Raw genomic sequence first — 14,286 nt, 5'->3', positions numbered from 1 at the left:
CTCATCAGAACACCACTTAGAAACATTGCTTGGAAAGTACTGAATAAAATTATATATTGAAACATCAAATAAATATTTCAATTATATAAATGGATAAGCATAAGGTGCATTTGTCATGATTACCGAAGTGGAGCCACCTGGGGTAATCATCTGGCGCGCTGGAATGCGCTTCCTGATTGGTTTATGTTCCCTTTTTAAGCACCTCTTCGTGTGAGGATTACTTCTGTACCCTGTATGACTCTCCCGATTACCTGTGCCTTCTTGACCTGTTTACCTGATTCTGCCTGCCTCCGATCCGACCTGCTTCCGTCCCACGCTACGATCTTCTCTCCAGTCCCGGTAAACTCGACCTGCTTCCGTCCCACGCTACGATTGGCTACGTGTTACGAAAGTTGTCTTCACGGCGTTGCTGCTGACGTTCGACGGTCATCGCGTCTCCCGCTAACCCTTTACACTTCCCCAAATAAAAGAATTGGACGAACGCTCTGGGGTCTCCTGCTCTGTTCTGGTCCCCCTGACAGCATTAATAACAACTAAATAAATAATGAGATTTTCAAAGCAATCATGAGATGATTAAATAGTAAAACTAATGCAATTCTGACAAAGTATTCAGTGAGACACAGGTAAACTCTTATTAATAACAAGTTACAAAAAAATGGATGAAACAGAATAAATATATTTTAAGACTTCAAAAAGGGTGATATCGACGAACTTGACTGTCGTATTTTACAACAGTACCCAATGAGTTGCTAGCCAAAAAACACGTCCGTATTCTTCTTCCTCTACTTGGTAACCATGGTAACTATGGTGTCATTTTGTCAACCTATTTTGAGAAACTATAATCTTGCACCCTCCAAAATCCACTGTACTCGATGCACATGCACATAGCGAAAATTGTAGGCGGTGGTTGGTCATGCAGATACTTCACGACACGCGTTCAGTATATTTTGGGCCATACTTGTGTTTTTTAAGAGGACACGTACTAATAATATCAAATGATATCATACCCATGCAACTTTATGGGTAATAGCAAGGACAAAATTTGATGGGTATGGGCATACGGATATTGGGTGGTGATGTGTCATTCGCAAAGATAACGGCTTATTGCGCTCTTTAAAGCGAATGACCAGAGTCAGCTCCCTTCGAGACATTTGCTCTTTTTTTTGAAGGTGCACGTTATTGGTAAATATGAGTTGTATAGTCTCTGAGTCTAGAGGAGAGAGTGCAATACGGAGAACAAAAAGAAAGAAAGTAATTCAAAAAGAAATGAGGCCAAGGAGGAAAAAGAGCCTAATTTAGCCTAACGTTATGGTATGTTATCTAGTTTATCATTTTTTTCTAGATCTAGAAAACATTTCTAGAATTTGATTTACATTCAGTGTCTTTGTTAGGGGCCCTGTGTTTCACTTGAAACGTGTTACGTCGAGAAGCCAAAAATGTATTCTTTCTTATATTTCAAAGTAAGTTTGTTGTTGCACTAAAAAAACTACATATTTGTGTGTGTGTGTGGGGGGGGGGGGGGGGGTTGTGTCTTGTATTTTTCAGGGATTCTATGTTGCTTGACTTTAAAGTTCCTAGGGAAAAAAAGTTCAACGTTAAAATTAGTTAAAACTTCACCGTATAATGAAAAATGAGGCTATTTTAGACGTATGATAATCTCATCTCATCTCATTAGCTGTACCGCTTATCCTCAGTAGGGTCGCAAGGGTGCTGGAGCCCATCCCAGAAATCATCGGGCAGTGGGCAGGGGACACCCTGAACTGGTTGCCAGCCAATCGCAGGGCACACAGGGACAGACAACTCGCTCGCTCATTCACACCTAGGGACAATTTGGACCGGCCAATCCACTAGCAATGGTACTTAAGACCAGTATCTCCTGCCTTTTTGTGGCAATTAACAAAAATCAACCTGTATTCAAGGGAATGGTAAATTGTCCATGAATAAATGCTAAATTAGGAAAACAATACTTCAGTGACTGTTGAAGGAGGACAGACTTTTTTATAATAGTGTTGAAGTTTTTATTACAATAATACAAAGAAAAACCAATAAAACTGAATACGCTGGACTTTTGAGTACAGAACAAGTGTGTAATGGTTTCACGAATGCATCAAAATGGCTGTCAGAACATTTATACCCCAGAAGAGGGGTTATGACATAAATGGAACAAAGGTCAGTGGAAAATTCTCTAAATCCCAGCTTCAAACCAGTCCTTTTCCGGACTGAATCTTGCTGGTGTCTTGATAAAACTTAGGGCCTCCTCTCCAACTGTTAATCAGAAGACCACTTAGAACAATATAGTGACTGTATAACGACTGGATGGATGTAAACATCAAGTGAATCAAACAAGTAGTAAATAACTACAATCAAAAACGGTAGTCTAACTGGACAATAATTGGGAAAGGGGTAAGAGGCAAGGAGTTGGACTCTCTCTTAGTCCGTTTTTTACTATTCATTAAACCGTAAAAGCACAATTAGACAAGATGAGTATATAAAAGGAGTAGTCATAGGAAGAGAAGAACATAAAAATACTGTTGTTTACAGATGACATATTGATATATTTTACTCAGCCAAACAAAACTTTTCCTAGATTGATGGAACTAAAATTAAGTGAAAATGTGTAAATTGAGCACTCATTCAGTTATAAACTAATCCATCATCGTGTGAGTCACACTTATATTGAACTTTTATACTAAGGGGGGTCAAAATTGGCCCCCAGCATGTGGGTTTGTCAAATGTATTGTTGTCAAGGTTAAAACTTAAGAATGTATTAAAAGTTAATCAACTTTTTTAGGTAAAGAAAGAAACACTCTGAGTCAAAGATTGAGTTGGGTAGCCCTTTCATCTGAGGCGCATCCCTCCTGAGCTGTCCCTTGGATATGCTTCCAAGATCGGCTCAGAGAGGAATCACACACATCCGATGACTACTTTCTCATTTATTCAAGACACAGGCGTAAAACAACATATCTGATTCGCTCAAACAAGATCGCATGATTGCATGAAACAATATAATGCTGGTCGCTCTGTGTCACACTGTCATAAAAAATGAGAAACGAAAGTTAAACTATCCGGCTCTCATGTTGAGAGAGGAACTAATTATTTACGGTAGGCTTAAACAATGATGCAGTGTATTTCCAAGGAAGCATAGATAGGGACGAGAGGCACATTTTAGGGAGGTGAGACAGCCAGGCGCCATCTCTGAAGGATTTTCTTTGATTAAAGACCGCGAGGCGTCATCTCCGTATCTGAAAGGGAAAGTTTCCTACCTAAGCTGATACAATTGAAACAAAACACAAACAACACCTGGATATAATCTTTGGATTTGTTTATGTACCTTTGAGGATAAAATTATACAGAGGCGCATTCAAACTATAATCAAATTATAATTTTATCACAATAGTATACTGTTTTTTTTTTTCTGTGGAGAAAATTATTTCGACTCCAAACTCAATGTTCCAATCAAGTACAATCTAAAGAGATTCAATACATAATTAGGTTAGATAGCTGAAGTACTGAATACTTGTGTTGTATACATTCCAGGCTCAAGATAATTGGATTGCGAATACAAAATGTACTCGGCAGGGGAACGACGGTACTCCGATAATCGACAACAACCAACCATGTTGTCGGGTAGGGGCTCAAAATATTGCTACTGTCGATTAGTTATGCATCAGTTGACATGCATGATTAAGGTTGACGAGAAACAAGGTAGTGCTGACGTGAAATTAATATCATATATAGAGCGACTGTATGGCTTTATGCGAGAAATGGGCCACTGCTCTAAAAACCCGAATATATTTGTTATGCAAAAAAGAAAAAAAGGATACTGTTAGGGAAAAAACGATATTACAAATGTAGCTTTTACCAAATTGTTCAGATTAGTTATCTGACTCCATTAACCAAACACAAACTTTATTCTCCTAACAATGCATGCTCGTTTTCTTAATTTTAGGGAAAAATATTGACAAGAGACAGGCATTTTCACACGGGGGCAGATTTATTATCTTAAAGTATTTATTAAGTGAATTCCATCAAATTTAGCTGAATTATTGTCGAATTAGTCTAATTAGTTTTCGGCGAGCCTCCCATCCCCCGTTTCTCGTCCCGTCTGTCTCTCTCTCCGTCTTTTTGACACGTCGCGGCATCGGCCCCTCCACCTTGGGCAGGCCAGAAACTCCCCACCTCGTCTGACCGGTGAATCATGAAGGCCCCCCTCCATGGGGTGGGTCAGGTGCCAACTTCACCTCCTCCTCGCCGGAAGACGCCGCCATGTCTAAAGGACTCACAACAAGAAAGTTTATCAGAACCTTGTCTCCTTTTCCCGCATCAACCCTTGTCCTCGTTCCTGTTTTTCTGTAAACATCATTCTTGTCCAGGCCACACTGACCCCAAGCCTTCCCAGTGAAAAATCCCCACTGAATTCAGCAAATTCAATTTGAATTATATTAAATCCCTAATAGTCAAATAAATAAAATAAAAAATCCTTCAATACTTAAAGCTGAGAAAAATAGAAGTGACATTTTTAGGTTGAAAGTGGGTATTAGACAATGGTATTACTTAAAAAGTAGCGATCATTAAAAAGTTTATTGCACAATTTTGATATAAATATGACTGACTGGTTAATATTTGTCACAATCAGCATGTTTGTCACAATCAACATGTTCAATACAACAATGAACATTGCTTGATCTTTTTTATAGTTTTCATAGAAAGGTTTGTGATTTACTATATACTAGGATAGTAAACTACACAACAATCTTGGTATTTTGTATTTGGTAGCTCGGATACTCAGTTGTTTGTTTCCAGGACATATGGAATTCCAACGTCACATATTATACTACTCACACAACTTAATCGATAACAAAAAAATAAAATACCTCACATGTGGACTCCTCATACCACAGGAAAGAGCTCTAAATGATTTCTGATCATTTGGAAGGGAAAGTTATCTTTTGAATTTAAGTTTTAGAGCTATTTACTCATTCTACTACTGAAATCATTTGGGGAGGAAAACAACTATTGGGGTTGTGGGCTTCTCGGACTGCTGTCATGATTTGCCTATTGCCCTCACCTGTGCCCGCTCGTTTGGCTCCAGCTGCTGCTTGTTTCCTGATTGGTTCCACTCCTATTTAAACTCAACACTTTCATTCACTCTTTGTTAGTCTGTCAAAGAACATGCGCACATGCAAGGCAAGCACTTTTTACACTGGCTCCTGTCTGTCCCGTCCTATCCTGTATCATACTCGTCTGACCCTGGCTTCTTGATCGTCTCCAGCTACCTGACTTGATTCCTTCCTCCGACCACGCTCCGATCTCCCGTCCCGGCTGCCCGGCTTGTTTCCAGCCACTGACCACACTCCGATCTCCCGTCTGGGCCGCCCGACTTGTTTCTGCCCTTTGACCACGCTCTGATTTTGTGGGCTTCCTGCTTCTCCTTTCCAGCAATCACTGAATCGAGGGCGTTTGTCTTCCCGCGCCTGACTTCTCCGCTTTCGCGATATACTTGGTGTGAAACGTTACGCGTTTGGGTCTACCATGTTTTCTGGTTCTGACAACTGCATAACAAACCGTTGGCGTTGAATTTTAATGTTGGTTTTTGAACTTGAAATTGAGAGCTATCTGCTTGACAAAGTAGATCAGTAGGTAAAGCGCTCGTCTTGGGATCAAGAGGTCGCAGGTTCGATTTCCGGCTTCTCCATGTTACATGTGGAAGTGTCCCTGGGGAAGACGCTGAATCCCTAATGCCCCCAATAAGCAGGTAGGTGCCTTGCATGGCTGACGCTGCTATCGGTTAGTTAGTGTGTAAAAGGGAAAAGTGTGAAGTGCTTTGGGAGGTCTTCATTGACTTGCTAAGGCAGCTAAGCGCTATATAAATGCAGACCATTTACATAACATTTACTAAATTGACTATTTAATCAAATCCTCAGACTGCAAAACATAAGGCAGGGGTGTTTTTCGAGTGCATGCATAGTTAAGTTGCTTTTTAAACTTAGTATTGAGAACCGTTTACTTCTTTTATGACTTAATTGACTATAAAAGAAAAATGTTTGGGGACTCCTCAGACAACAGCACAAAAACAACCGCATTTATGGATGAATTGGTTCTCATACAACTTGATCATTAAAAGAAATAAGAATATGGAAGAATCATTTGTGTAAAGGAGGTTTTTTGGAAGTGTTATGTTTTGGTGAGCCAACAAAAGTGCAGACACACACAAGTGACCGGACAAGACTTAATTCTCTGGGGAAAGGTAATCATCAAAAGCTCATGAAAGGGAAAATAAAACCTGTAACAAATATCACATTCCAGAAAACATTCCTAGCTGGCAAAGTTCGAGAAATCCAGAGTAGATACAACACAGGTATATTCAGACGAAGATCAGGAACAAGGAGGGCAAACAATAATTGGACAGCTTTTGCTGTCGGCAAAGTCCTTTGATACTGGGTTCAGATCAGGTGTGCATCCTCCACTTTGCTTGCCTGTATATAGTGAATTTTTAAATGTTTCTTGAAAACTATTTGGGAATATGTAAGATCTTGGGCTTGGACCCAGACCCAAACCCGGTTGATCCAATCAAATTAATTTGTCAGGCTTGGGTTGGTTCAGGCTTTTATATCCTCGGGCCAGGTCGGTACAGGCTGGATTTTTTTAGGCCCGATCTTACCTCTAGTTTGGATCAATACCTAACCTGTAAAGTAGTTGTGAGTAAAACGTGCTGCTTTGTAATCATGTCCCACTGGTTCTTCACTGTTGAAACGATTGCCACTGTCTCTCAATGGTCGATTTGAGGATTCTCAAAAACCGAGGCGGGGTTCAAAATGAATCCCTCTCCATCGAGCTCCTGAGACCTCTGTCAGGTTGTTTACCACTTTCAAGTGCACCACATTAACCACTGAGGATGTTTAAAAAAATAAAAAAATAAAACGTGGGTGCTAGATAATAAACCCAACTGAAAGCACGACTGAGTGGGGAAAACAAAAAAGCATTATAAGGAAAAATATTGATTGACTCCAGAGGTGAGTGCTGGGGCTTATAAAAACACATAAAACTGGAGCTACTTACGAGTAAAATTTGTTGGGTTTCTCACAATTTTTTCCCAGAGATGATGTTGTTTGGAGCGTGACAGCATTATCGTAGGCTGCAGAGAGAATGTCTATTTCCTCGGTGGATACGCAGACATCAATCACTTGTGTGCAAGAGGCGGAGAGGAAGCGAAACGCGGTATCATCTCGGTGTCTTTAAAGCTCTCCGGGGAACTCTCTTTTATTTTTATGTGATGCCGGGACTCCGGGTAGGTAGAGTAGAGTCGAATTTTGGCAGATTTTCTTACTAGATACCCGCAAAAAAATACAGTAAACCATTAAATGAAATGAATACAAATTACAAGACCGGTTTGTGAAGACTATGTCATGGGTCTCAAACTTAATATATTTGGAGGCTGCCAAAGGTATGGTCCAGAGATAAGATTGGCCATAGAAAATCTAGCCCGGCCTGACCCCAGCATGGCGGGTATCAAAGTCTGACCCAGCCCCATGTTTATATCATACTTCATGTCCATAGATCCATCCATTCATTATCTGCATCGCTTATCCTCAGTAGGGTCGCAGGGGTGCTGGAGCCCATGCCAGCTATCTTCGGGCAGTGGGCAGGGGACACCCTGAACACAGGGACAGACAATTCGCTCGCTCATTCACACCTAGGGACAATTTGAACCAGCCAATTAACCTGACATGCATGTTTTTGGAATGTGGGAGGAAACCGGAGTGCCTGGAGGAAACCCACGCAAGCACGAGGAGAACATGCAAACTCCACACAGAAGGTTCGATCTCATGACCTAAGAACTGTGCCACACACGCCGCCGTGCTGCCTATACTTCATGGATTTTTGCTTATTTTACATAAATACTGTTTTCTATATTAATGCTTTTTTTCTACCACTAGGCGGTGCTAAATAAAACACACTGTCCCTGTGAACAATTATAATAAGGAGGGGGTCTCAAACCAACATTTGCCCCCCAGGCCGTGAGAAGGACACCTGTTACATGATATCAATAACCAGAGGTGGGTAAAGTTACATTTACTTTGTTAAATCACTATACTTTTCACTTTTACTTGAGTAGATTTGTGAAGAACAAACTGTACTCTTAATCTACTACATTAGGCTCCGTTGAACCCGTTACCTAAATTCCCTCCATGTTAGTTTGTAGATTCTTCTTTTGCTTGTTATCTTCCTTCCCGTGCCCCCTGAGTAAGAAGCTCTTACAGCGAGCCGAACTGTGCATCCATAGCCCCGTCTGTTTAAAGGGGAAATGTCACTGACCAGGCAGGTAGCAAACTGGCATGTGTGTGTGAGATCCACCATGGACCCAAAAGGTAAAAAGAGGAAAATAACTGCATAGAAATCAAACAAAATCTGTATTTATGTCATTCATTAGTAGAGTAACAAAGTTAAACTTGAGGGGGTAACGTACAAAAGGGTAGTCAATTCATTCTCCACAGGATGTGCTGCATCCAACTAAGTCATTTTGACAGTCGGCCAATATAGCTCATTTATATACCGGAGCCGTAATCCCCTAGTGGATAGTGGCTAGAGTCAAGAACACATTCACATTTTTTACTCCTTTTTTAGGAGATTGATACAGAGAAGGGAATTCCTAGCCTCCTCGTTCAACCCAAATAAAGTGTTGCGACATCTCGTTGGGAGTCATTAAGTGACCAAACCCCCCAATTCCCACCCCTAATGCTGAGCCCCAAGCATGGAGGCAATGGGTACCAATGTTGTAAGTCTTAGGTATAACCCGGCCAAGGCAACCTCTAAGTTTCAGGGCAGGCGCCCTACCCGCAAGGCCACCGAGCTGGCAGCACAGCGGATGAGTGGTTAGCACGCAGCCCCACGGTGCGGAGGTTCAGGGTTCATGTCCAGCTACCGCAACCTCCCCATATGGAGTTTGCATGTTCTCCCCGCGTGGGTTTCCTCCGGGAACTCCGGTATCCTCCCACATTTCAAAAACATGCACGTTAGGGTAATTGGCCGGTCCAAATTGTCCCGAGGTATGAATGAGCGAGTGAGTTGTCTGTCTCTCTGTACCCTGGGACTGACTGATTTCAGGGTGTCCCCTGCCTATTGTCCGAAGATAGCTGGGATGGGCCCCAGATCCCCTGTGACCCTACTGAAGATCAGCAGTGCAGATCATGAATAAATATAGCTAATATAGCTATATACAACATGTGCTGCATTCATAATAAGGCTTATTTAAGGCTTTTAAATTTTTTGCAGCTCCTGACAAATTTTGGGGGGAGTTTGTATGGCTCTTACAACATTTTGGGTGGCCGACCACTGGACTACATTGTTGTTCTGCCTGCAAAGCCTGTTAAAAAATACCGAGGCTTTAAATGTGGTACTTGTGCTTAATTTAGCTCTTTGATTTATAGTATTTTGTTTATTGAAGTACTCCATTTGACCTTTTATTGTTGATTGGATGGACTTTAAAGATCTGATTGAATAGTTGTTTTAAAGAAAAATCAATTAAAAAGATGTTGCTGTAGTACTCGGTACTTGAGTAGTTTTTTTCATCACGTACTTCTTTACTTCTTAAAGTAATTATTTGGATGACTGTTTTTTTTACTTCTACTTAAGTCATTTTATTCTGAAGTAACAGTACTTTTACTTGAGTACAATTTTTGGCTTGTCTACCCACAAGCCAAAATAAACCGTGCATTGATCCCTGCAACATAGTTCGGGGCTGTTGAGCACAGGTTGAAACAAAAAACAAGTAAGACTTGACAAGAAACATAAAACTTTGTTAATTGGTGCCGTGTCATTAGGTGCTAAATGCGATTTAACCCGAATAGACCTATAATCCATGCAAACTATGTACACAGCTTTCTGAGCTCGACCACATTAAAGAAAATCCATCATATTAACGATCTGCAGGATGCTTTATTATTCATAGCGCGGTAGCTTGGCTGTCCAAATGGATTATCCTTGCCGACCTATTCGGCGTTGTTATCAAATGTAGACACAGACAACGACATTTTTTTCCCAGCATCTCTAATCTCTCTGCCGGGGGATATTAATTTTGTCTGTGTTTCTAATGTTTAACACAAATAATTCCACTTATAATGTGCATGAGGCGTCATAGTATACTTCTTATCGTGAGTTTTTGTAAATTTATTCTATTAAATACATAAATCCTTTTAATATAGATACAAAAATATACGAAATGCAAAATACCTTTGCGGAACTAAGAGTCATTAATATATCAGAATACCAGAAGTCCCATCATTGCAAAGTTTGTTTTATCACAAAAATATGAAAGCCACAATGAGGCTAAGCTTATTGTACTTTGTAATAGTCATTTGATACTCATAATTTCGTAAAAAAATAGATTTTCCCCAGTATCGGTATTGTCACACACCGCTGCCTGTTAATGCAGAGGTCCAGCTCATTTCTGAAGAACAGGATGACGCTTTACACCCAAAAACAATGGCAACCAGATGATGAAGGTGCTGTATCTGAGTTCTATCAGAAGGATTCCCCTGCTATGGGTGTCCTTCTTAACCAGTGTTATATGTCTCATTCAGGGGAGCAAATCCCTAACCAAAAAATGGCCTAAAGAGGGATGACCGCCACCAGGCTGTACTTGCCTAAGACACACCACAGAAGTTGGTGGCCCTCCAGCGCTCGCAGTTAAGGGATCCGTTAATGTTAAATCCTACCTTATTATTATGCAGGCAGGAATATACAGAGGTAACTTTTCTTTTCTTAAATGGGAAATTATGTATGTCACATTTTGAAGGTGGACCCAAGTGCAGGGAAACAGGACTACAGGCTGCAGTGCTCAAAAAAAGGATGGTATTTATTCATTCAAAACATGGAAGCAGAAGACTAAATAGAAATAACCCAACAGCATCTGCTGTTGGCACAGTTCTTAATTACCAGTTTCTGGACTTCAGTCAGGTGCGCTTGATTAGAAACAGGTGTTTGGGGTGGTATTTTGAAATTCCTTCCTACTGATCAAGAAATCCTAGCAATGCCCAGTGCACATGTGTATACTTGGAAAAGCCTCTTCCAAAAATAAAACGGTATATGAGACGACTAGTATATTTATATATTCAGGAACTGTGAATAGGATATCATACCGTATTTTTGAAATCGTGTTGCTATGTTTAGGGGGAGTGATGGAACCATGTGGGGGAAGGAGGCACATGAGGCATGGGTGCTCAAAAAGAGGGACAGTATATAATAAAAAAGGAGGTACAAAGTGACAAGCAAAGGTTCACAAAACAACAAATTGTCCAAAGAAAAATCCAAACACGAAAGAAAACAAACTAGGAGTGGTAGTGGAAGTAAATATGACCCGACGATATACGCTCTTCAGAAAGTCTTCATAAAGTCTTCATAAAGGGGTGGGAATAAATAGGGACAGGTGTGCAGGTATTGGACACTACTGTGCCCAGTTCCAAACATGCTTGGCGCCCCCTGGTGGAAGGCAGCAAAACCAGACCCTAACATTGCCCCTCCCTTCATGGCTGAATACCAGACGGATCAACGAAAAGAAGAAATTCACAGAGGCTGCAGAAACAGGACTGCAGGGGGTCAGGTAATTTTCACTCCACTGCCAGGCCAGATGTTTTTGGTTTTGTTTCTGTTTTTTTGTTAGGGGTTTAGTGCCCGCTTGTTAGTTTGTTACTTTGTTCCTTGCATTTTCCATTCTATGTTTTGGTCTTTGTTTCTGGTTTGGACTTTGTGATGTTTCGTTTTGTTTGTGCATTTCCTTTTCTGAACCCTTGTTTGTTTGTCACTTTGTACCTCATTTTGTCATTAGATACTATCCTATTTTTGAGCAACCCTGCCTCAGTTCCTGCTTCCCCACATGGGTCCATCATCCACAAAAAAATGAACAGATATGCTTTACCAACAGAATTTCTTTCACATGCAATATTATTTGGAAATGCTGTTTGTTACCTGGAAATGTCGTTAATATACATTCATATATAGATGTAAGACTGCACTCAAAACGCCACGTGGAAAAAGCTTCATAAATATCTCCGCCTCCCGTACATCAATTTAAGTGCTGGCTACTTTCAGCACCCGTCGGATTAGGCCGACTAATTCCCGCCGGCGTGGACGTGATTGAAGCTAATGGCTTTCGGAAAGATTTGCAGCCTCTCGTCTTCTTCAACATCCCAGCCTGCATTTATCCTAGAGAGCGGATTTTTCCAGTTAGTGTCCAATCAAGAGCAAATTGATATGGTCTCGATGAATACCGATCATATACAGGATAAATGCATGCGCTGCCGTGACACGATGGCTAAATATAGAATGGAAAATGGAGCGGAGGAAAAAGGGCACTCTGAGGACCATAAATATTAACAGTCCAGCTATGTGCAGGAGGCTCTCACATGAAGCTCACTTTTCCTGTGAGAGAGCATTCTTGACAGATGTAAATCGATACTAACAACAATAACAACAACAACAAAAAGAGAAAAACTTCAGTTCGCTATTTAAAGATCTTGTTAGCATGCATCATGCTTTTGGGGGGAGAGGGGTTGTTTAATTTTCACAAGATGAGCCAAAAGTCAATCTTGATCCGATCAAACAAGTCCAGCTGGTCCATCAGCCAGCGTTTTCCATTTTGACCTCAAACTTGTCGTTGAACTTGTTTATTAATTTTGAAAAGTATTCCATGGGCTGATTAGGTGTTCTTAGGGGGGCTACCTGGTGCCCGTGGGCACTATCTTGGTGACCCCTGAAATAGTTATCGATCCTGCCAGCAGGCGGCACCATTGCAGTGTTCATTTTACCTCTGAAAAGTGATGGGTCCCGGGGACTCGCATGCTCAAAAATCTATGGGTCCCAACAGAGATCTTTGGCTCCCCAAAATTTAGTGTTATCGAGGTTGAAATTATAAATCGGCGACAACTATATGAATAAATATATAAATCTATAAATTCATTCAGTTTTAATCTCATCTCATCTCATCAGCTGCTTATCCTCAGTAGGGTCGCTGGGGTGCTGGAGCCCATCCCAGCAATCATCGGGCAGTGGGCAGGGGACACCCTGAACTGGTTGCCAGCCAATCGCAGGGCACACAGGGACAGACAACTCATTCGCTCATTCACACCTAGGGACAATTTGGACCGGCCAATTCACCTGAAATGCATGTTTTTGGAACGTGGGAGGAAACCGGAGTGCCCGGAGGAAACCCACGCAAGCACGGGGAGAACATACAAACTCCGCACAGGAAGTCTGGAGCTGGATTTGAACCCACGACAGGTTCCCATGACATGAACTGTGCCGCACAAGCGCTAACCACTGCGCCGCCGTGCTCAGTTTTAATCATCACACTTAATTGGTAATACAGAGCAGTTATCACTTCAGATTTTTCAGTTCATATATTTTTCGTGATTTGCTGTCCCGCCACAGTTGTAATGCCTTCTCAAGGTCCAATTGCAGCAACGGAATTTCCATAGCTAATTTGTGGTTTTCATTGTCGTGCCGATCCAATGTGCTTTTCTGAAAGTTCGGATTGCGAAATGATTTATGCAATCCAGTTTTTTTGTCACGCTGGGTGCACGCATCACAGAACATGTAGCCTCCATTATCATCATCCTCATAGCGTAACCAGGAATATAATTGAGTCCATTTTGGCAGAAAAGTCCTTTTCTTGTCAAGAGTATTCTTTTGTTTATCTTTCGTCGAACCGTTTGCTTCAAAACACGTGTTTTACTTGCCTTCGCGGTCTTCCGAAGAATTTCTCCGCCGTTTTTTCGTGCCGGAATTATTGCCGTTGTTACCACTCTCTGTGTTATGTTTCGACTTATTACCGACACTGAAGAAATGACCAATTTTTTGTTGATTTGCACCTAATACCAACTGTTTTTACGGAGGCATACTTCTCTTTCACTCGACAACCACCAAAACAATGACGTCATCTCGAAGCGACGGGATCTCGTTTGCCAAAATCGGTGCGAGACCAAAACAACAATGGCGGATCTGCCTGACGAAAAGTTTGGAGTGCGGTGAATCTATGTTAAAAAAAAAAAGTAATCGGGTAATAATGACAATTTGGTGTCAAAAAAGATGCGTCCCGGGGATGCACGTTGATTTGACACGATGCGTCCCCAGCAAAAATGATGCGTCTAGGACGCAGGGACGAGGGCAAACGAGAACACTGCCATTGTAATGGATTTACGGCTGTTAGTTGGAACTGATCCAAGGTAATAAGTCAGATGCTACCTGTAGAACCCAAGTGTTCCGAACATTTATTATTTTTAATATTAAACA

The sequence above is a fragment of the Urocampus carinirostris genome, chromosome 15 (genome assembly GCF_059441175.1).
Source record: "Urocampus carinirostris isolate Australia breed hairy pipefish chromosome 15, RoL_Ucar_1.0, whole genome shotgun sequence".
Classification (NCBI taxonomy): Eukaryota; Metazoa; Chordata; class Actinopteri; order Syngnathiformes; family Syngnathidae; genus Urocampus; species Urocampus carinirostris.
This window is presented reverse-complemented; position numbering follows the sequence as displayed.